General features: G+C 41.5%; 1 protein-coding gene across 3 annotated transcripts in view; it reads left to right on the plus strand.

Moving 5' to 3' along the window:
- Positions 1 to 3770: 3770 nt before the first annotated feature.
- The window catches only part of Atp7a (ATPase copper transporting alpha), a 105396-nt gene continuing 87130 nt past the window's right edge, over positions 3771 to 22036 (plus strand). For 2 of the 3 annotated variants that reach the window (XM_052170122.1, XM_052170124.1), the window contains exon 1: positions 3771 to 3926. The gene's annotated coding sequence lies outside the window, so the exon portion shown is untranslated. Of the gene's footprint in view, positions 3927 to 19197; positions 19269 to 22036 lie in introns of all 3 variants that reach the window. The other variant, XM_052170123.1, reaches the window with a different exon arrangement.

Below are 22036 nucleotides of genomic sequence, written 5' to 3' on the forward strand. Positions count from 1 at the left end.
TACCATGGCTGTCCTGGAACTCCATCTGTAGACCAGGCTGGCCTTGAACTCATAGAGCTCTGGCTACCTCTGCCTCCTGAGTGCTGGGACTTTATAAAGGCATGTGCCACCAAGCCTGGCTTTGATGGGTGATTTTTTTTAAAGATTTATTTATGTATTTCATGTATGTGAATGCACTGTTGCTGTTGCTGTCTTCAGACACACCAGAAGAGGGCGTCAGATCTCATTATGGATGGTTGTGAGCCACCATGTGGTTGCTGGGAATTGAACTCAGGACCTCTGGAAGAACAGTCAGTCCTCTTAACCTCTGAGTCATCTCTCCAGCCCTTGAGTGATTTTTTTGTTTTGTTTTTTTTTTTTTTTTTTGGTTTGGTTTTTCGAGACAGGGTTTTTCTATATAGCCCTGGCTGTCCTGGAACTCACTCTGTAGACCAGGCTGGCCTCAAACTCAGAAATCTGCCTGCCTCTGCCTTCCAGAGTGCTGGGTTACAGGCGTGCACCAACCACCACTGCCCAGCTTGAATGATTCTAACACTACCATGACCACTAGTAGAAATGAAGCAGTAGTTAGTTTTTTGTCCCCTTTGTGCTTTCCTGCTTCATTCAGGCAAGTCCTACCTTTAATTAAACTGTTATAGCTAACACATTACTTTGGATTTTATAATTACCTGGGTTGGGAAGTCAGAAGTCTCAAATGAATTTCTCTGTTATGTATTTCTGTGGCTGAAAACTTGAGACAGCTTACCTTAGAAGCATAAGCAATCCTTTAAGATTCTTTGAGGGACTGTGAAGTATTAGATTAAGATGGATGCCATGAGTCCTGTTTTTACCTTTACTCTGAAATGGAATTATGTGTTTTCTAATCTATGGAGCTGGAGTTACAGACAGTTGTCAGCCATTCTTGGAAGTACTCTTTGTTTTGTTTTGGATTTTTTTTTTGAGACAGGGTTTCTCTGTGTAGCCCTGACTGTCCTGGAACTCACTCTGTAGACCAGGCTGGCTTCGAACTCAGAAATCCTCCTGTCTCTGCCTCCCAAGTGCTGGGATTACAGGCATGTACCACCACCGCCCGGCTCGGAAGTACTCTTAACCAAAGAGCCATTTCCTCAGGCCCAGATGTTATGTTTTTACCTAGTGACTTCATTAAGGGTATATTGATCCAATATTGAGGCAATTGGAGGTGCTAAGTATTTGCTGAAGTCCCAGAAAACCTGAAAACTTTCTAAAGAGATTGCCTTATAATGGTGCATTCAATAGAGTAAACATGAAAGGACTATGCTTGAGCATTCAGGGGATAGAGCATGCAGGCAAAGGGGACATTTAATGAGGCTATGAGTGCCAGATAAACCAATGTCTAGATTAACTAGAGGGATAGATGTCTTGTTGTTCTGAATCTTTAAAGCTCATTTCCTGGTTCCTCTCATTGAGTGATTTTATTTTTTTATTTTTATTTTTTAGTCCATGACAATTGTATTGAGGGAAAATGTGTCCCAAGTGGCCAAAGGTACAAAGTATGTGAGTAGTGATCGTCTTTTAGTTCAACACCAGTCATTTTGCACCTGTGACTCAGTTTGCTGATATTTGGGAGCCCACTTATAAGTTGCCTTAGTTTCTTTTTCTTTTATTCTTATAAAGATTTTATATATATATATATGAGTATACCATTGCTCTCTTCAGACATACCAGAAGAGTGCATCAGATCCCATTACAGATGGTTGTGTGGTTGTGAGCCACCATGTGGTTTCTGGGATTTGAACTCAGGACCTCTGGAAGAGCAGTCGGTGCTCTTAACTGCTGAGCCATCTCTCCAGCTCTTGAGTTTCTTTTTAAAAAAATTAATTTTAAGACGTCACTCTCTCTGTTCCCATGTGTTCTCAGCTGGCCTTTCTTCCTGTATTTCTCACCCCTCCCTTTTTTTTGTCCATCCTTCCCCCACAATAAAATTTTATACTAAAAAATTAATTTAAAAATTATGTGCACATGTGGGTGTCAGTGACCTCAGTTCAGAAGAGTTTATTAGGTCCCTCTTATAGGAGGGCCTGGAGTTACAATTGGTTGTGGACTACCTATTATTGTACTGAGAATTCTGGATTTTTGATTTCTCTCATTAACAGAGAAGTAGGAATGTTTTTTAGTTTTAATTCCGGGTGTGGGATATTAGCGCTGCTTTGAGCTATCTACAGCAGCTGTGTATGACTTGCTTGGCGCTCTGGCAGAAGCATGGTTTTGCCAGCTACAGATAGTTTTGCGATTGTGTGACATTTTCAGTTTTGGTTATATAAATGCTGGTGCCCCAATAGATTGGTTTGTGGTTTGTGGTCTCTCAGGACGTTTCGTTTTGGTTTGTCAATAGTAGTCGCGCTCAAAGAAGAAATACAAAAGAAATTGGTTCCAGGGATCTCTATCTCTTCCCCTCTGTCCTTTCTCTCCTATATAGTGATAGGTGGTGAAATAGGGTGGGGTTTGGGGGGATGATAAAGGATGGGGAAAGAAGAGCCCACAAAGTAACAAAACTCAGCTGCACATTATCACGTCGTGGATGCCGAGAACTGAACTTGGGTCCACTACAAGAACATAAGTGCCCTTAACCATTGAGCCATCAGACAGGGTTTCTCTGTGTAGCCCCGGCTGTCCTGGAACTCACTCTGTAGGCCAGGCTGGCCTCGAACTCAGAAATCCACCTGCCTCTGCCTCCCAAGGCTGGGATTTCAGGCATGCGCCACCACCACCCAGCTAAAATTTTTATTGTACATATATTTATTTGTGGGTGTGCTCTATGTACTACCCTAGGTGTAAAGACCGGAGGACAATTTGGGACAATTTGTGGGAGTTCTCTCCTTCCACCAGGGATGGAACTCAGGTCAGCAGATTTGGTGGGAAGCATTTTCCTGCAGGGGATTAAACTCAAAAAATGGTCAACCCCGTTGAATGATATTGTTATGTTTTATTTGAGAAAATTGTGTGTGTGTGTGTGTGTATGCGCGCGCGCGCCACATCATTTATGTGGGTTTAGAGCACAGTTTATAGCAGCACTCTATCATTTGGGTAGATTTCTTTTGTGTGTGTGTGGGCTTCTTGTTTGCATTGAACATCTGTGCCTAGGCAGTTCCCTAGAAGGCCAGAAGAGGGCATCGATTCCCTGGACCAGCTGCTCTGAGCTGCCTTGAATTCTCTGCAAGAGGAGTCATTAAAGCTCTTAAATACTGAGCTATCTCTTCAGCCTGGACAAAAAGTTTTCCTTGAGACAGGCTCTTACTCTATACCCCAGTATGGCTAGCAACTCACTCTATAGCCTAGGCTGGTTCCAATTCATCTCCTTGCCTCATCCTTTCAAGTGCTGGTTTTGCAGGAACAAGCTACCATGCCAAACCACGATGTCATTTTTCCTCAGAGGGATGAGGGAAAGTTCCTGGTTCTGATTTTTCCCGTCTGGAGTTAGTTTAGTAAGTAAACACGGTTTGCCAGGTCTATGATATTTTACGCTGGCAAGGACAAACTATGGGTAGTTTATGGCAAGCCCTCACTATTCAAGTACTTTCCCCCCCCCCCCCTTTTTTTTTTTTTTTTGAGTTCTCCTTAGACACTAGGGTTGGGCGCCTTACTCATCTTGGCGGAGGATGCATGCGTGCACCAGGGGGCGCAACGAGCTCCAGGCGCGTGCTCCCTTTCACGTGACGTGGACCATTTCCCTAGTCCGCCCAGCTTCCGGCCCTGGCATCACCCGGAAGTGGGGGCCGTGGAGGAAGGCGGGGCGAACACTGTGGGCTGGGGAGGCTGGGACTGGGAAAGCCATCGAGGGAGGAGCTGCCGCCGCAGGCGCCTAGACTCTTCTCTGTGTGCTAGCGCGGAGGCTGCGTGCTGGTTGATCGCTGCCGCCCTGCGCCCTGCGGAGCTCCAGAGCTCGAACCCCAGCCCTGGAAACCCAGGTGAGTCCCACAGCGGCTTCCCATCGGCGACTTCACTAAAGGGACTCTTTTGTCACTTGGTCTTTACGATCTAGGATGGTGAGAAGGTCGCCGCTTTTAAGCTAGGGCAAGCTCCAAACTCCTTCACAACTCACATATTTAACCATACTTAGGTTTTACCCTCTCAACCAGGGCAGAGAAAGGAGGCTGCGCCCGATCTGTGTCACTTTTTCTTTTTGTACTGTCCTGGAGAGAGTATCTTGATCATCTGTGGCCTGTGCTAATTGTGAACACAAGAAAGTCTGAACCGCGCACCGGACTTCTTGTGACTGGGATCTTTGATTAATGACATCTTTCTACTTTAGAAAATGAGATTCGGAAGATCACCATCACTTACTAAATATTTTTCTAAAACGGGGTATTTGACTTCTTATCACGCGCAGGGAGCATAAACTAAACGGAGACTCGTTACCCCTTTTTGTTCTTTGTGCTCCATGTCCAGTAAAGTTACAGCCATCCGTGTCCCACCCTGCGCTGCTTTTCTGAGGCTCTTCCTCTGCCCCTTTCTCCTTCTTCCTCCCGCTTTTCAGTGCTGGGGGTTGAATTCAGTGCCTCCCACATGGTGGATTTGTATTTTACTCTTGACTCTTTGTTGTAGATGCTGAGGTTATTTTAAACACGGAGAACACTCATGCTTTTACAAGCCAATATTTTTCTCGAATCTGAACTTAGTTTTAATTAAAGCCTCATTACTTAGTAATACGGCTTTATATTGAGACAGTATGTGCAGAACATTGAATTAAGTGTGATATTGAAGTATGAGAGATGGGGTGATGTCAAATTAAGACCGTTCCTGGACTCCAAAGAGTTTGTAATCAACTGGATCGAATTTGGCCATGAAGACTGTGGGTTCTAGCAATTAATTGAATAAACAACCTAGATTGTTTTTTGCCATCCTTCTTAAAGAAAGATTATTTCGAACAGAGGTTTTAGTTTGGGTTTTTTTTTTGTTTGTTTGTTTGTTTTTAGACTTTCTTGTATCTATGGTAATTAAGATTTTGTTGATATTTTTGTGTGTCCCGCAACAAAGTAGGAAAGGAACAGACAGTCACCTAGTCACTTAAAATCTCAGTAACATATATTACAACCAGGAAGTGTTATATATGGAAAGAAGCACTCTGGAGCTGGGTCTGGAAAAGTGGACAGGACTTAGCTCTGGAGGAGCAGAGGAATGGAGGAATCGGCCAGGCACAGAAATACTGTTAAGATCACAGTACATACACTTCTCCATTTCTAACAACCACACCTTTCAAGATTGCAAGAGGGAAAAAAAGAATAAGGTCTGTGGAGGTAGTTTGGTGGTAGAGTGTTGCCTTTTCATGGGCGAGGAGGCCCTGGCCCCTTGAAATAAAATCAAAACATAAAAGAAGTCATGAAGGATAGTCATATAGAATTGTTAACCCATCAAAAGCCTACATGTAGAAGAAAATGGGAATGATCAACACAGTTTGAGGTTTAGTGGTAGTGTATAACCTGAGATATAAAATGGGTGGCATGGCTTGCCTTCCTCTTGTTGTGTTTCTTTGTTGAGTCTCAATCAATTTTTAATTCTGATTGAGTATTGTGTCTTAATTTTTAAAAAGTGGCAACTGGGTATGGTGGCACACGCCTGTAATCCCAGCACTCTGGGAGGCAGAGGCAAGTGGATTTCTGAGTTTGAGGCTAGTTTAGTCTACAGAGTGAGTTCCAGGACAGCCAGAAGTACACAGAGAAACCCTGTCTCGAAAAACCAAAAAAAAAAAAAAAAAAAAAAAAAAAAAAAAAAAAAAAGTTGGCAATGAATAGCAATTTTTAAAGCCAAAAGTTGTTCCAGTTTTCCCTCAAGGAATCCTTGCATTTCTCCTTCGAACTGATTTCTCTCTCTGTTTTGGTAATGTAATAAAAACTCTTCTAGGCAGTCTCAGACATTGATTTGTGGCCCCTAGCCAGGTTAAAAAGTTTTCTTCTGAAGGATAGGTTAGCATCTTTGTTTCTTAATACAGAAGGCTTTCTTTGAAAAGAAAAAAAGTAACAGGCAGTGAGTGGTGTCACATGCCTTTAGTCCTAAGACTCAGTAGGCATGGGCAGGTGGATCTCCATGAGTTCAAGGCCAGCCTGGTCTACAGAGTGAGTCTCAGGACTCTGTAAAATAACTTATTTTTATCTATATACTATATTCAGATTTGCTTGTTAAAATATTAATTGTAAATTTTGACATTACAGAAAATGAAAATATATTCATTTTCCAATTAGGGAAGTAAATTGACAGAGATATTTGTCTGAATTGATCTGGTTCTTAGTATATATGAACATAATATTTTAGAGTTTTCTCCTAAAATCCCCATTACTCGTCTTTATTAAAAGGACACTCCAAGTTTTCCAAGTATTTTTGGTCTTATATATTTTTTTATTTTTGAGAGAGAGAGGGTCTCTCACTACATGGCCTTGGCTGTCCTGGAACACACTGTGTAGAGACCAGTCTTAACTCACGGAGATCTGCCTGACTTTGCCTACTGCGTTCTGAGATTAAAGGCATATGCCATCATGCTTGGAATACATATTTATTTATGTATGTGTGTGTGTCCTTTGAAACTAGGAGCTCGTGTCTGATGCTCTAGAGGTCTGGAGCTGGGGGACCAGAGGTTAGGCACTTTCCTGCCGCAGGTGCTGGGAACTGAACTGAGCTCAGAAAGTAGAATCCATCTCTCCAGTCCCCCTCCCTTTTTTGTCTTTTTTGTGATAGGATATCTGTATGAAGCCTCAGCCAGTCTGGCTCTTGTTATCTAGATCAGTCTAGCTTTGGATTTGACAGTGATCTTTGACTATACCTCCCTGAATACTACGATTGCACGGGACCCTGCTTTTTTTTTTTTTAAAGAACATTCTAGCCAAGCAGTGGTGGCACACACCTGTTATCCCAGTACTCTGGGAGGCAAAGGCAGGTGGATTTCTGAGTTCGAGGCCAGCCTGGTCTACAGAGTGCCAGGACAGCCAGGGCTACACACAGAAACCCTGTCTCGAAAAACCTAAATCCAAAAAACCCCCCAAAAACAAACAAACAAACAAAAACCCATTCTGCTTCAATTAACATCCTGTCATAAAGTGTTATTTTTGACATTTTTGTTCATTTTTGAACATGTATATGTATTGTGTGGGTGTCTGTGTGCAATAGCTCTTCTCTGGTTGCCAGAGGACATTAGGCTCCAAGGCAGGCACCCTTATACGCAGGGCCATCTTGCAAGCATGTTATGTTCTTTTTTTGGACAGTGTTTCATGTAGCTCAAGCTGTCCTTGGACTGCTGTTTCTCTTGTTTCTATCTTCCAAGTGATGGGATAATAGATGTCAGTGCTTTGTTATTAAATAGAGATATTTCCTAGGACTTGGTAAAAATAAGAATGAGGCAGATAGCTGGAGTGTTTCAGTTCGAACTCCCATTCTGACAGCTCTGATTCTTTTACTTCTTGTTCTCAGACTGTAGGTTGACTTGATGTGATACAACTTTTCTTCTGGCTGCGATGGTATATGTTTAATTCACAGCACTTGAGACGTCAAGTCAAGAACATTAAGAGTTTGAGGCCAGCCTGGGCTACATAGCAGGACCAAGAAACCAAAAACAAATCAGAAAACTAGAAAACACAATTATTTATTGAGGGACTATGACAGGAAAAGAAGCACTATTTATTTATTTCCAGTGTGTGTTATTTCAGAGTGGTTCTGGGTTTTTGCTTTCATGCTGTTTGTCCTGTGTTGTTAGCAAATTGATTTCCTCATTTTGTGACTCCAAGGATATAAGAAGTCACACTGATTTTCACAAATACTTCTTTTCCTGATAGAAATGAGGATAAAATATCCCACTTTTGAACCGATTCAATGGGCATCATTATATGTTGCCTGATTGTTTGGAATTGTACAGCTATGCCTAGAGGATTTGAAAAAGTTAATATTTCTGTAACTAGTGCAGAAGTGAAATTTTTCCAATATATAATCAAAAGTGCATTTAAATGGATTATTTCACATGGCAGGAAGTCTGTTTTAGCCTGGCTATTTACACTTGCTAATTTTGTTCATTAAAAACGTGTGCTTTTGCTGTGTGCTGTTGGGATTGCTGCTGTTCCTGCATGTGCAATTGATGTGCCAACTAAAGCAGACAGAAAAGGAAAAAAATGGAATCACTTCCCATTTCCACTCTTGATGGACAGTTTGCAGAGCTCTATGTGCCTCTTGGCATTAGGAAGAAACTAGTTTCTGTTTTCCCCCAAACCCCTACGAGTCAGTCATTGTTTCTCATTTTTTTGGTGGTGAGTATTGAATCAAGTCATCAGGTCCATGCTAGCCAAGTGTCTCTCCACTGAGCTGCCCAGCCATACTCTTCCCTCCTCTCTTTCTTTTTTTTTTCTTTTTTAATTGGATATTTTATTTATTTACATTTCAAATGTTTTCCCCTTTTCTGGTTTCCTCTCTGCAAACCTACTATCCCATCCCCCCTTTCCCTGCTTTCTCTCTCTCTCTCTCTCTCTCTCTCTCTCTCTCTCTCTCTCTCTTTTGATTTCGTTTTTTTCGAGACAGGATTTCTCTGTGTAGCTCTGGCTGTCCTGGAACTCACTCTGTAGATCAGGCTGGCCTCGAACTCAGAAATCCGCCTGCCTCTACCTCCCAGAGTGCTGGGATTACAGGCGTGAGCCACCACCACCTGGCCTCTCTTTCTTTTTTTAAAAAAAGTTTTATTTAATATTATTTTTAGAGTCCAGGTTTTATCCCCTTCTCAGTCTCTTGAGGGTTAAGTGCATCATCTCTGAATGAGCACAGACCAGGCAGTCCTCTGCTGCATGTGTGTTGGGGGACTCATATCAGCTGGTGTATGCTGCCTGGTTGGTGGCTTAGGGATCTACATTTTATTTATATATATATATATTTTAAAGATTTATTTATTTATTTTATTATATGAGTACACTGTAGCTGTACAGATGGTTGTGAACCACCAAGTAGTTGCTGGAATTTGAACTCGGGACCTTTGGAATAGCAGTCAGTGCTCTTAACCACCAAGCCATCTCACCAGCTCCCTACATTTTATTTATGTATGTATGTATGTGTGTGTGTGTGTATGTAGTGCTGGGAATTGTACATCCTAGACAAAAGCTCTGTCACTGAGCTATATCCCCAGCCTCAGTGGTTTTTATTTATTTATTTAATTTTTGAGGCAACCTCACTATGCAATTGCCTCTGGCTTGAAAGTCACTACGTGGCCCTGGCTGGCCTTGAACTTCAGATCCTGTTGCCTCCACCTACAAAGCACTAACATTAAAGATCAGAGAGCTTCATTCTGCTCTCTTGGGGGGTTCATCTGATCCAGATTACATGCCACTCAGGAGAAAGAAGAATTGAGAGCACTTCAGTTACCATAGAACCAGTTTTAGTTACTGAACAACCACCATAAAAGATCAGAACAGAGAAAAAGAACTGAAAAGTTGAGAGGCCTCTCTAAAGAAAATTCTCAAAACTCTGTAGGAGAAATTTGTAGTCACCAGTATGATAAGGTTTCTTAAAAGTGGCTCCTAAGAGGTTTGGCTGTAGCTCAGTGGTAGAGCATGTGTTTACCATGTGCGTTTCCCTGCTTTCAATCCTTGGCACACAGAGGAGTTGACCCTCCAGCTAAGCAAGAGTTACAAAGAGCTCAGTTGTTAGTGTTCCAAGTATGTGTGATCTCCTTTGTGGTGGACTAAAGGAAGGTAGCTGCCATTTGCTTTGAGACAGGATCTCCCTAACTCGTCCAGATGGCCCTGTAACTCACTGTGTAACCCTGGCTGACCTCAAACTTCACATCCTCCCGTACTTAGCTCCTGGTTTCTGGAATTATGGGTACGGACCACCACTACTATGCCTGGAATGTCTAATTTTTCTGTTGGTAAAATTATTTGCTCGAAAAATGATGGTAATGATTGTTTCTCTTATTTTTTATGATGCTAAATATCTAACTTATTTTATGTTAGACAAACACTCTTCTGAACTCCAACTCTAGTAGAATTCTTCTTTATCAATAAGAAGTTAGTATTCTGTATTAATTATTGTTAGCATATTAGTAAGCAGATGCTATCAAGTTTAGGGTATAATTCCTAATAAATATATTACTATTTGTATCATTTGAACATAGTTCATTAATTTTGACAAAATGTTTTCTGATATTTCATTTTTGATTATTTCATTTTTATTTTTATTTATGTGTGGACACATATATATGCCATGTGTGTTTGAATAATTATAAAGTCTAGAGGGCCTTGGATTCCTTGGAGCTGGAGTTACAGAGTATTGTGAACTCTCTGATGTGGATATTGGTAACCAAATTTTGATCCTCTGGAAGAGTTACAAGTGCTTTTAACTGCTGAGCTGTTTCTTTAGTCATCTCTCTCTCTCTCTCTCTCTCTCTCTCTCTCTCTCTCTCTTTGTTTGGATTTGGTTTTTTGAGACAGGGTTTCTCTGTGTAGCCCTGGCTGTCCTGGAACTCACTCTGTAGACCAGGCTGGCCTCGAACTCAGAAATCTACCCGTCTCTGCCTCCCAGAGTGCTGGGATTAGACATCTCTTTTAAAAACATTTTATTTTTATTTATATGTATATGTCTCTGTGTGTATGTACACATATATATATAGGTTCCTGAAGAGGCAAGAAGAAGGCAAGGACCCCATGGAGCTGGATTTATGGATGGCTATAAGCCTCTGGATTTGTTTGATAGGAACTGAGGTCTGGCCCTCAGTAAGAGCAGTATGAGTTCTTAAGTTATGAAGCTATTTCTGTAGCTTTTTGTTTTTGTTTTTGTTTTTTCTTTGAGAAAGGGTTTTACTTCTGGCCTAGGTTACCTGGAACTTACTCTGTACCCTGCTTCCACCCCCAGGTGTGAGAATGCAGGTGTGAGTTACTGTACCTGATGTCTGTTTGTTTTGAGACTGGTTCTTGTGTAGTCCAGGCTGGCTTTGAGCTTGGTATATAGCCGAGTTCCTGATCTTTCTGCCTTTACCTTCCCAAGGTTGGGATTACAGGCATGCACCATCACTACTAGTTTCCTGTTTGACTGTTAATTCTCCTATTATGTTTTAGTTCCAATTTATAGCTACAATATCTTGATAGTGGCTTTTAATCACAATTATAAATACATCTTTTTTTTACATTTCTTTTTTTTGTATTTTCTATATTCTTTGTTTACAATCCAAATGATTTCCCCTTTCCCGGTTCCCACCTCCCCAAAAGTCACATAAGCCTTCTTCCCTCCACCCATTCCCCAATCAACCCCCTCCCACTTCTCTGTCCTGGTAATCCCCTACATTGCTGCATCAAACCTTTTCAGGACCAGGGCCCTCTCCTTCCTTCTTGGGAATCGTTTGTGAGTTGTGTCTTGGGTATTCGGAGCTTCTGGGCTAATATTCACTTATCAGTGACTGCATTCATTCCATGTGTGTTCTTTTGTGATTGGGTTACCTCACTTAGGATCATATTTTCCTGTTCCACCCATTTGCCTAAGAATTTCATGAATTCATTGTTTTTAATTGCTGAGTGGTATTCCATTGTGTAAATATACCACATTTTCTGTATCCGTTCCTTCATTGAAGTACGTTTGGTTACTGTTTATATCAAAGGATAGAATTGAACTATTCTGAAAATCTAGTAGAACTTAGTAAGCAAGTAGAGATTGGAACATCCCCATATACATTTTTTGGATCTGTGGATGTATTATTCTTCTACTGCTTTAAGGACCTTAACAGCAGTGTTTCATCACAATGCTGTGCTGTTTGGGAGATATGATAGGACATAGGTTTAAAAGTGGGGGTTCTGGTTCCAAACTAGGTTGAAACACTAGTTCCTCTGATTATTCTTGGTATAGGTAATAGTTTAAGGTATATGCTCACCCTCCTGTACATTTGTAAAGTAGGAACAAAAACAGTAGTAATCACCTTCTGTGATTAGCAATGAGTTAACATATATAATGCTTTAAGAACAGTGCCTAGTACCAGGGGGTGGTTGTCCATGTTTTTAATCCCAGCACTTGGGAGGCATAAGCAGGTGGATCTCTGAGTTCAAGGCCAGCCTGGTCTACAGGGTTCCAGGACAGCTAGAAACCCTGTCTTTAAAAAAAAGTAAAACAACAAAGAAACAGAAAAGGACAGTGTTTGACAAGTAGTAAATGTAAAAAAAAAATTTTGTTACTACTATTACTATTCTAATATGTTATTTGTTGTAAACGTAATTTTAGCAACCTATGTAATAAAATTCTAAATTACTATTCTGCTCTACTATCCATTTAGTAGATTATAGGAGTTATATTCTAATCAATACCCGCAAGCAGTATGTACGTTCTCCAAAATTCCATAGAAAAAGGAAAACAGATTGGGCGGAGCCAACCAGTATACCTACTGTGAACACGGCATCTTGGAACTCATGCTAACCAGCAGATGAAATCATCATGATGTAGTCATTCTGCTTCCCTACCAAGAAAACCGGTAACAATATGCTTGTGTAATCAGCAAACCACAGACTCTGGGGCTTCGAGATTTTCCAGATGATTTCCTTAATTGCTAAATGCTGTATCACAGTTCTGCTTAATGAGTTTTGAAATAGAAAATGTCAGCAAGAGAAGAGGCCTGGACATCTCTAACGTAGTGTGCTAAAATAACTCTATTCTTACAAAGTTGGGTGTGGGTGGGATTCTCGTGCGCTGTGTCCTTATTGTAGGAAGTGTTGATGTGTGTTTTGTGCTTCCTGTGCCTCCAACGTTACTTAGATCCTGTAAGATAAGCAGAGAGGTACAAGGTGTCTTGCTCCAGTGGAGGCTAGCCAGGAAAAGACATTAAATGCGGAGAAATTAAGTATTAGGCTGCGATACTGGTTCTGAGGTATTTGGAATTGCAAAAGAAAGTAAGTAGGAGTGTTTGACAAGCCTGTTCATAGTGGACTGGGACTTCAGTTCCTTTACTTACTCAACAATGATGTACCAAGTAGTCGCCCTGCTCATCACAAGTATGCTAGTATGTATACCAATAGACACAATTCTACCTATCTGGACTCTATAGATGAGTCAGTGATATGATTTAAATATGAGAAAGAGAATATTCTAGATGAAGGGACAGAAAAAAATGAGGAGATCGAATACTGTATGACTTTCAGTGAAGGGCTTGCCGGGATGTAGTAGGGATATTATGTCATTATGAAGGTGAAGGCTTTGGGGATTGTTTAAGTCTGTGGGTTCAGTGTTTAAGAGAGTGTAAGGAGTATGAACTTTGGAGTCATACTGCTTTGGTTTGGTCTTATCTCTGATTTGTTTCCCAAGTGCTGACTATTTTGTAAGTTTTCTCAAGGATACAATTTCATAGACATTTGAGTCAGGTGACTGTGGTCATTAACCCTAGGACCAAGTGGCCTTAGACAGGCTGATCAATGTGCCACAAAATGCCAGTGGGAAGTCTTAGGGATGACAATAAACAGAAGGAAAGTAGGTTAGGAAAGAGAAAAAGCTAGACTGTGTGCCAGTTGTTAGGCTTCCAAGCATCTTTAAGGCAAACAGTGTATCTGCCTAGTCTTTCCTCATTCCTCTCCTTTTTTGGAGACAGGGTCTCATAAATTCATGCTGTTTTCAAACTAGCTATGAAGCTGAAGATGACAGCGACCTACTGATCCTCCTGCCTCCGTTACTTGAGTGTGTGTGTCACCATGTCTGCTTTATATACTGCTAGAGATCGAATCCAGGGCTTCACACAGGCTAGGCCAGGGCTCTGCCAACACACACCACTACTGGCCCTAACCTTAGGTTCATTCTCTCTTTCTGAGAGAGGATCTCTTTCTGTACCTATGGCTGACCTCAAACTCCTTGTATAGTTCACGGGTATCAAACTTTACATGCAGCCCAATCTGTCCTTGAACTTGGCTCTACTCTGGCTTAGCCTCCTAAGTGCTAGGATTACAGAGGTAGGGAGGTGTGTGTGTGTGTGTGTGTGTGTGTATGTGTGTGTGTGCGCGCGTGCGCGCGCGCGCATGCGCTTGTGCAATCTGCCATAGTTGATTGTGGTTCTGCAATACTATATTTCTCTTTCCCAAATATGAAGATAAACAACTACAGCTGCTTGCCCCATCCATTTGAGACCTGCTGCTGGTAGCTGTTTCATCTTGTCAATGTTTGTGACACTGGGAATGAGGCCCAGGCACTTATGTGAGCTAGGCCAGCTGTCTGCCACTGAGATATGTCCACAGTTCTGGAAATGCACATTATGTTCTGCCTCAGAAGCGTGGGGTCAATTTTATATTATCTTTCTTTTTTTTATCTGATATATTTTTTATTTACATTTCAAATGATTTCTCCTTTTCTGGCTCCCCACTCCCTGAAAGTCCCATAAGCCCTCTTCCCCCCCTTCGCCCATCCACCCCTTCCCACTTCTCTGTTCTGGTTTTGCCGTATACTCTTGCACTGAGTCTTTTCAGAACCAGGGGCCACTCCTCCATTCTTCTTGGACATCATTTAATATGTGGATTGTGTCTTGGGTATTCAAAGTTTCTAGGTTAATATCCACTTATTAGTGAGTGCATACCATGATTGATCTTTTGAGACTAGGTTACCTCATTATTATCTTTCATAATTGAAGCAACTGGCCAGACCAGTTGTGTCTTAGTTTTCTGTTGCTCCTAAACACAATTTGGATAGAGGTTTATGAAGCAAGAGCTGTTTGTAACCTGTGTTTGTTTTCCTGTTGCCTCATGAATGCCTGTCATGACCTGCATTTTCTCACTTATTTTTTCTTTGTTTTGTGGAGTTAGGGTTTCTCTGTGTAGCCCTGGCTGCCCTGGAACTCACTTAGTAGTTCAAGCTGACCTCGAACTGAGATCCACCTGCCTCTGCCTCTGCCTCTGAAGTGCCCAGCTTATTTTCTCGCTTTTCACCTTTGGGTTTGCTGTGTTACCATGTTCTCGGAGGGTTTGATACCACTTGACAGCACCGTCCTGGCCCTTTTTAGTTCTCCCCACCCCACCAATCAGGTAGAAATGATAAGATCACCTTTGTCTCTTGTTGTGATCATCTCTATCTTATTTTATTTCTTTGATTTTAGGTTTTGAGACAAGTCTCCCTATGTAGCTCTGACTTGCTCTCTAGTCCAAGATGGTCTTGAACTTTTGGTAATTCTCATAAATCTGCCTCCCAAGTTCTGGGTTTATAGACAATTGAGTAGCAACACCTGGGAAAAGTGGCTTTGGGCCTGATTTTGTTTTTGTTTTTGACTCAAGGTCTCACTATATCCTAGGCCTGTTTAACACTCCCTATGTAGATTAGACTAGCCTAGAACTCACAGCAATTCCCCTGTCTCAGCCTCCTGAGTGCTGGGATCATAATTGGGAATCACGTTTAACATGAGGAGCTGCTTCTTCACTTATAATTTTCAAAAGCTGAGTAACATAGGTTTATTAAGAAAACATGAAAAAGAGCTCTTACAGGGGAGGGGTTACCAGGGAGAAATACCCAGTTACTGTAAAATTTTGTAAATATTCCTTTGTGTATGTACATATACGTGTTCCATGTCATACGTGTAGGGGTGAGAGAACAACTTAGAGGAATTAGTTTTCTTCTTCTTCTTCACTGAGACTCTCATGTAGGGTGTATGATAGGAAGGGGATTCATCAGAGAGAAGACGCTTTTGGAACCAACTTGGCGCAGTCAGGAGCTGAGGTTTCTAGACATGCCAGTAGATCCTGATCTGCAAGTTTGAGATGCTCTACCTTCGAACTGTTGCGCTCTGCGAAGCCTCTGGACATGGGATTGTGCAATGGTGGGCCCGAAAGCTGCCCAGGTTGTGCTTCTTTCTTCAGGCGGTTTACCTGCTGTGTACAGACAGGCAGGAGGACTCCTGCCAAGGCCACCACTTGGATCTTTTCCTTGTCCATCTCATCTCAAGGTTTCTTTTAAACCCAACAGACAACCATTAGGTGTTTGTGTGTGTGTGAGAATGTCAAGAAGTTATATCCGTTTTCTTGCTCTATTTAGTCTATACTCGCTAGTAAAATGGCAGTGCCTGCTCTGTCTAACATGGAGGTTATAAATGTTCAAGTACAGTAACCTTATGTAAAACACTTTGTAAAACGGTGGTGGTGGCGGTGCACGCCTGTAATCCCAGTACTTTGGGGGGCAGAGGCAGGTGGATTTCTGAGTTTGAGGCCAGCCTGGTCTAGAGTTCCAGGATAGCCAGGGCTACACACAGAAACCCTGTGTCGAAAAAACCAAATCCAAAAAACAAAATAAAGAACCCCAAAAAACAAAAAACAAACCCACTTTGTAGATAGATCATAATGTGGTTGCGCAAAGGGTGAGCTGATAGCCACTCTGATTATGTCGTGTAGTAGTGGGAAGTGGAGTCTAAAGTTTATCTTTTAGTTCTGCTGCTAACAGTCCAACCTTGAGCAAATTAGTTGGCATTTTCAGACTGTTTCTTCATCTGTAAGTTAAAGTCGATAATGCCATCCCTATCTGTCTACAAAGTTGCGGTTTGTAAATTTGTATCTCTCTCATATTACATCCCAACTGCAGTGTCCCTTCTCTCCCTTCCTCCTAGCCCTCCTCCCTTCTTCCCTCTCCCTCAGATTTCCCCTCCTCCATTTCCCTTCAGGAAAGAGCAGGCTTTGTGATATCAATTGTACACAGAAGAAAAAGCTACAGTAAGACTGGACACATCCCCTTATTAAGTCTGGAGAAGGTGACACTGTAGGAGGGAAAAGGGTCCCCCAAACAGGCAGAAGAGTCAGGGACAGCCTCCCCCAGCCCCCTGTTAGGAGTCCCACAAGAGCACAAAGCTGTTCCAGCAGAATGTGTGTGCAGAGGATGCAGGCAGACCCGTGGAGGCTCCCTGGCTGGTGGTTGCTCTCCGTGAGCCCTGACGAGCCTGCACAGTTCATTCCGTGGCTGTGTTCTCATGGTGCCCTTGTTCCCCTTGGCTTCTACAGTCCTTCCTTCCCCTCTTCCGTGGGTTACCCTGAGCTCTGCCTAAGGTTTGGCTGTGGGGCTTTGTGTCTGTTTCCATCAGCTGCTGGAGGAAGCCTCTCTGATGACCACAGGACAAGGCATCTATCTATGAGGATAGCAGAACATTAGTTGGATTCATTTTATTGCTTTTTTTGTTGCTTTGTTGTTTTTTGAGACAGAGTTTCTCTGTGTAGCCCTGGCTTTCCTGCAACTCACTCTGTAGAGCAGGCTGGCCTCGGAACTCAGAGATCCACCTGCCTTTGCCTGAGATTAAAGGCATGCGCCACCAATGTCCTGAGAAGTATTTTTTTAATCATATTTGTGTGTGTAAAATGTACCATTGTAACCATTGTTTGAATTTTTCCATCTTTTGAGATAGGATTTCCCTCTTTCTACTTCTTTGTGGCTGGTGGATTGAGCGCTGGTTTTCAGGCCTGTGTGGTGGTAAGTGCTTTACCCTGGAGCCACCAAGAAATCCTTAATTTAAATAAGAATGGACCCAAAGTTTAAGAGGAGCAAAAGTGTTTGTGTGGAGAGAAGCTATAAGTGCTTCCTGGAAGAGGAAAGGGGAAAATTCACGTTGCAAAAGAAAAAAGAAAAAAAAAAGAAAAAAGACAAGAAAACTACTGAGCACGAGCTTGTTAAGAGCTTCAGTGAGAGGCTGCAGAGGATGATTCTGCGGTAAGAGCTCTCTCTGCCCCTCTGGAGGACCTGAGTTTGACTCCCAGTGCCTACATGAGAAGCTCAGGATCACCTGTAACTCCAGCTCTATATAAATATAGTCTAAAACAAAAATTGCATTAAGAGAGTATTATTTTGTCTGTGAAATTACAAAGACAAACAAACCCAAAAACCCCAGCTCCTTTTCCTATTATATTTTAAACATCATCCTAATGATAAATAAGTTGGGAAGGCCGTGAATGAAATTTGTGTCTACATAGGAAGAAGCACTTAGGGTTTGATGTGGTCTGACGCTTCAGATATGTATCCCTTGGGGATTTGGGAATGAAACCCTTAGGTATAGCCCGGACACTGCTGTACTTACACATTTTCCTTTTTTTTTTTTTTTGAATTTTTTTTTCTGAGACAGGTTTTCTCTGGATAATCCTGGCTGCTGTCCTGGAACTCACTCTGTAGACCAGGCTGGCCTCTAACTCAGAAATCTGCCTACCTCTGCCTCCCATGTGCTGGGATAACAGGCGTGCGCCACCACCGCCAGTGTCACACCACTTTCAATTATATTTATTTCTAAAATGTATGTGGAACTGTTTGTATCTCTACCCTGTGTGTATAGTGCCTGCTGAGACCAGAAAAGGGCTTTGAATCTGCTTGAACTGGAGTTTAACTTTGTTATGGGAAGCAAATTAATATCCTCTGCAAGAGAAGCCAGTACCCCTAATTGCTGTTCCAAGTCACTTTCGCTTTCAAAGGGAAGTGTCAGTGAGAAAACACTCTGCAGATTCAGTTTTTAGCTAGAAGTTTTTAATTCAGCCTGTCCCTATGTGTGCACATGCATGTGTATGTATGTGCAGTATTCACCAAAGGTGGAAAGAAAACCCACAGTACAAAAGTACTTTACACATTTATTTCAAGCCAGGCTTTGTAGCATATATTTGCATTCTTAGCACTTTGGAGGCTGAGGCAGAATTGTGAGTTCTAGTCTAATCTGGGCTGCAGAATGTGGGGCCCTGTCTCAAAAAAAAAATCAAAATGAAAAATACTTCTTTGTTGTTTTTGAGACAGAGTCTTGCTATGTAACCTTGGCTGTCCTGGAACTCACTCTGTAGATCAGGCTGGCCTCCAACTCGCAGAGATTCTCCTACCTCTACCTCCCAAGGGCTGGCATTAAAGTTGTATGCCACCATCCTTCCTGCTCTTCAAATATTTAATGGAACATACTAGACCAAAATTTAAAATGGAGTTGTAGCTTTACTCCCCCACAGGTTTTAGAATCAAAATGTCCATTCTAGGACTGGGCTGTGTGGTTGTGTGGCTGTGTGGCTGTGGGGCTGTGTGGCTGTGTGGCTGTGGGGCTGTGGGGCTGTGGGGCTGATTGCAAGCACAACAAAAAAGGTGACTCATCCTTTAAAGCAAATTAACTAAAGGCAGGAATTGACTTTGTGAAAACAGCTTATCCAGATGGGGAAAATAGCTTTCTTTTAGGTAGATCTATCTTTTACAAACAAATTATCAAACAATGAAACTCAGGAGTAGATTCTGGATGGAACATTCTTCCAGTGAATCATGATGAATTTGCATCTTTTTTTCCAGTGTTAGAGATTGAACACCCTGCATAAGTTAGGCTCTACCGCCCTGAATTTCGACGTGAAATACCCTAAATAGTAAGTGTTATTCTTTTTTTATTGTTATAAAAATTATAATATGAGTCCAACTTTATTTTTTAATTTATATATTTATCCTATAGACAACTGTAAGGATATATACAAAATAGCTATAGTCAGATCTTGGCTAATTGCTTCTTTTTTTTTTATATTCTTTCAATGACTTCTGAATTTTCTGAGAGTCATTATATTTATAATGAGAAAAAATTTAAGTCGAGGAACTGCAGGAATGTGTCCCATACCTGGCTAAATAATAGATTCTTTTTTATGATTTATTTTTTTTATGTATATGTGTAAGTGCTTAGTAAGCGTTATTCTTAGTGGCAGTTTGTCTTGTTCTGCTATTCCCACTTTGAGACAGGGTTTCTCTGGTCCTATAACTTGCCTGACTCCCAAAACAACACAATTAACCTGGCCCCCAAAACTATACAATTCAGTCAACTAATATAGTTAGAGCAGCCATTTGAAATGGAGTATATTTATATGTATTTATCCCCCACAAGAAAATGGGGGAAAAATCAATGACTAAACTAACAATTAGCTTTATGTCTTCTTACGTAACTGTCTGTTACGTGCATTCAGTCATACCTAGACTAAGAGAAAACATTTGCGAAATATGTTTTGGCAAAGACTCACATAGAATAAACTTTTGAAATCCTCAACATTTAACACTGAGAAAATAACTAAATAATAAAGTGGCTAAGGCTATAGAGCTTCCACTTAGAATATATAAAGATGCTAGCTGGGCTTGGTGGCACATGCCTTTAATCCCGATACTCAAGAGGCATTGGCAGGCAGATATCTGGGTTCCAGGCTAGCCCAGTGTACAGAGTAAGTTTCAGGATAGCCAGGGCTATACTGAAATACCCATCTCAAAAAAAAATATCCCAGATAGCGGGAGGCCTATGGGAAACTTTTGTATTTTCTGGTCAATTTTCTTATGACCTTAAGAATGCCCTAAAAATAAAGTTATTTAAGAAAACACAAATTATATTATTCGAGTGTGTAAAAATGTATAACAAAACTGGCAGCTATGCAGAGCAACTAGAATATTTATTGCTGGTGAGTAGGAGAGGAAAAGCAATGCTTCCACTGAAGAGAAAATACCTAGCTGCAGTTTCTGGTGTAATTACCTGTATTTATCATCTACCTCACAGTCCTCCTTCTAGGTATCTGCCAAGAGAAATGAAGGCTCAGGTTCACAAAAAAAGCTCTACTTGGGTACTAAGGCTGTAGCTCACAGTACCCTTCTGCTTTAGAAACCTAACAATACAATAACCCTTGTTTAAATAACACAAATGTTATTTAGCACTAGTCACCAAACTTGGAAACAGGCCACTTCTTTCAACCAGTGAAACAGATAGGCAAATGGTTGCACCCCATGCTATGGTATGCTACTCTTTGATAAAAAAGAAAACTGCCTGGTTGATTCATATAATTATGTCACTGAATCTCTAAAACTGCAGTTTGCTGAATGAAAGAAGCCAGCTTCAAAAGTTTGCATAGTGCAAAATTCCATTTATATGACAATTCCAGAAAAGCAAAACTAAGTAGGAAAACACTGGGTGCCAGGTTTCAGGGAACAGGAAGTACTGGGTATAAAGTAAAGGAGCAGCATGAGATCTTTGGCTGTCCCCTCCTCCCTCGTCTCTCCCCTAGCCCCTTCCCAGTCTTTCATCCTTATTTTTCTTGCCAGCTCACACTAAATCAATGGATAAATGGTTGGCATTAACACTTGCTTTGGTTTGCTAGTTCTCCTAGGAAGACTTTCAGGTTGTCTTCCTTATACTATCAATACTATATGAAGGGCGGTTCAGGTAAAGAAAGTGGCAGTGGTGGCACATGCTTTTTTTTTTATTAGATATTTTGTTTTATTTATTTACTTATTTATTTATTTTTAGATTTATTTATTTACTTTTTATTCATATGAGTACACTGTAGTTATCTTCAGACACACCAGAAGAGGGCATCGGATCCCATTACACATGGTTGTGAGGCACCATGTGGTTGCTGGAATTGAACTCAGGACCTCTTGAAGAGCAGTCAGTGCTTTTAACTGCTGAGCCATCTCTCCAGCCCTAGATATTTTCTTTATTTACATTTCAAATGGTTTCCCCCCTAGAAAACCCCCATCCCCCTTCGCCCTGCTCACCAATCCACCCACTCCTGCTTCCCTGTCCTGGCATTCCTCTATACTGGGGTGTCAAGCCTTCTCAGAACCAAGGGCCTCTCATCCCTTTGATGTCCAACAGTGGGGAACAAAATACCCATGGGAGGAGATACAGAGACAAACTGTGAAGCAGAGTCTGAGGGAAAGACCATCCAGAGACTACCCTATTTGAGGATCTATCCCACATACAGTTACCAAACCCAGACATTATTATGTATGCTAACGCGTGCTTACTGACAGGAGCCTGATAATAGTTGTCTCCTGAGTGGCACATGCTTTTAATCCTAGCACTTGGGAGGCAGAGGTTGGCTATCTTTGTGAGTTCAAGGCCAGCCTGGCTATAAGCTAGCTCCAGGACAGGCAGACATAGAAAAAATCTGTCTGGGGGTGGGGGGGGGAAAGGGGGGAAACAGAAAAAACAAGATGTTATTTACCACCCCTATGTGGAAAGCCATAGAAATGTCTTATTTAGCTAAACATAGAGAATCACAAGTGTTTATCACACAGCATAATATAGACTTTTTATTTCAGTGAGCATTGGTGGTTCTATCAGATAAACGTACCATGATTAAGTGTTGTTTAGACTTTGCATCTGTTA

This window comes from Apodemus sylvaticus, chromosome X (assembly GCF_947179515.1).
Source record: "Apodemus sylvaticus chromosome X, mApoSyl1.1, whole genome shotgun sequence".
Lineage (NCBI taxonomy): Eukaryota > Metazoa > Chordata > Mammalia > Rodentia > Muridae > Apodemus > Apodemus sylvaticus.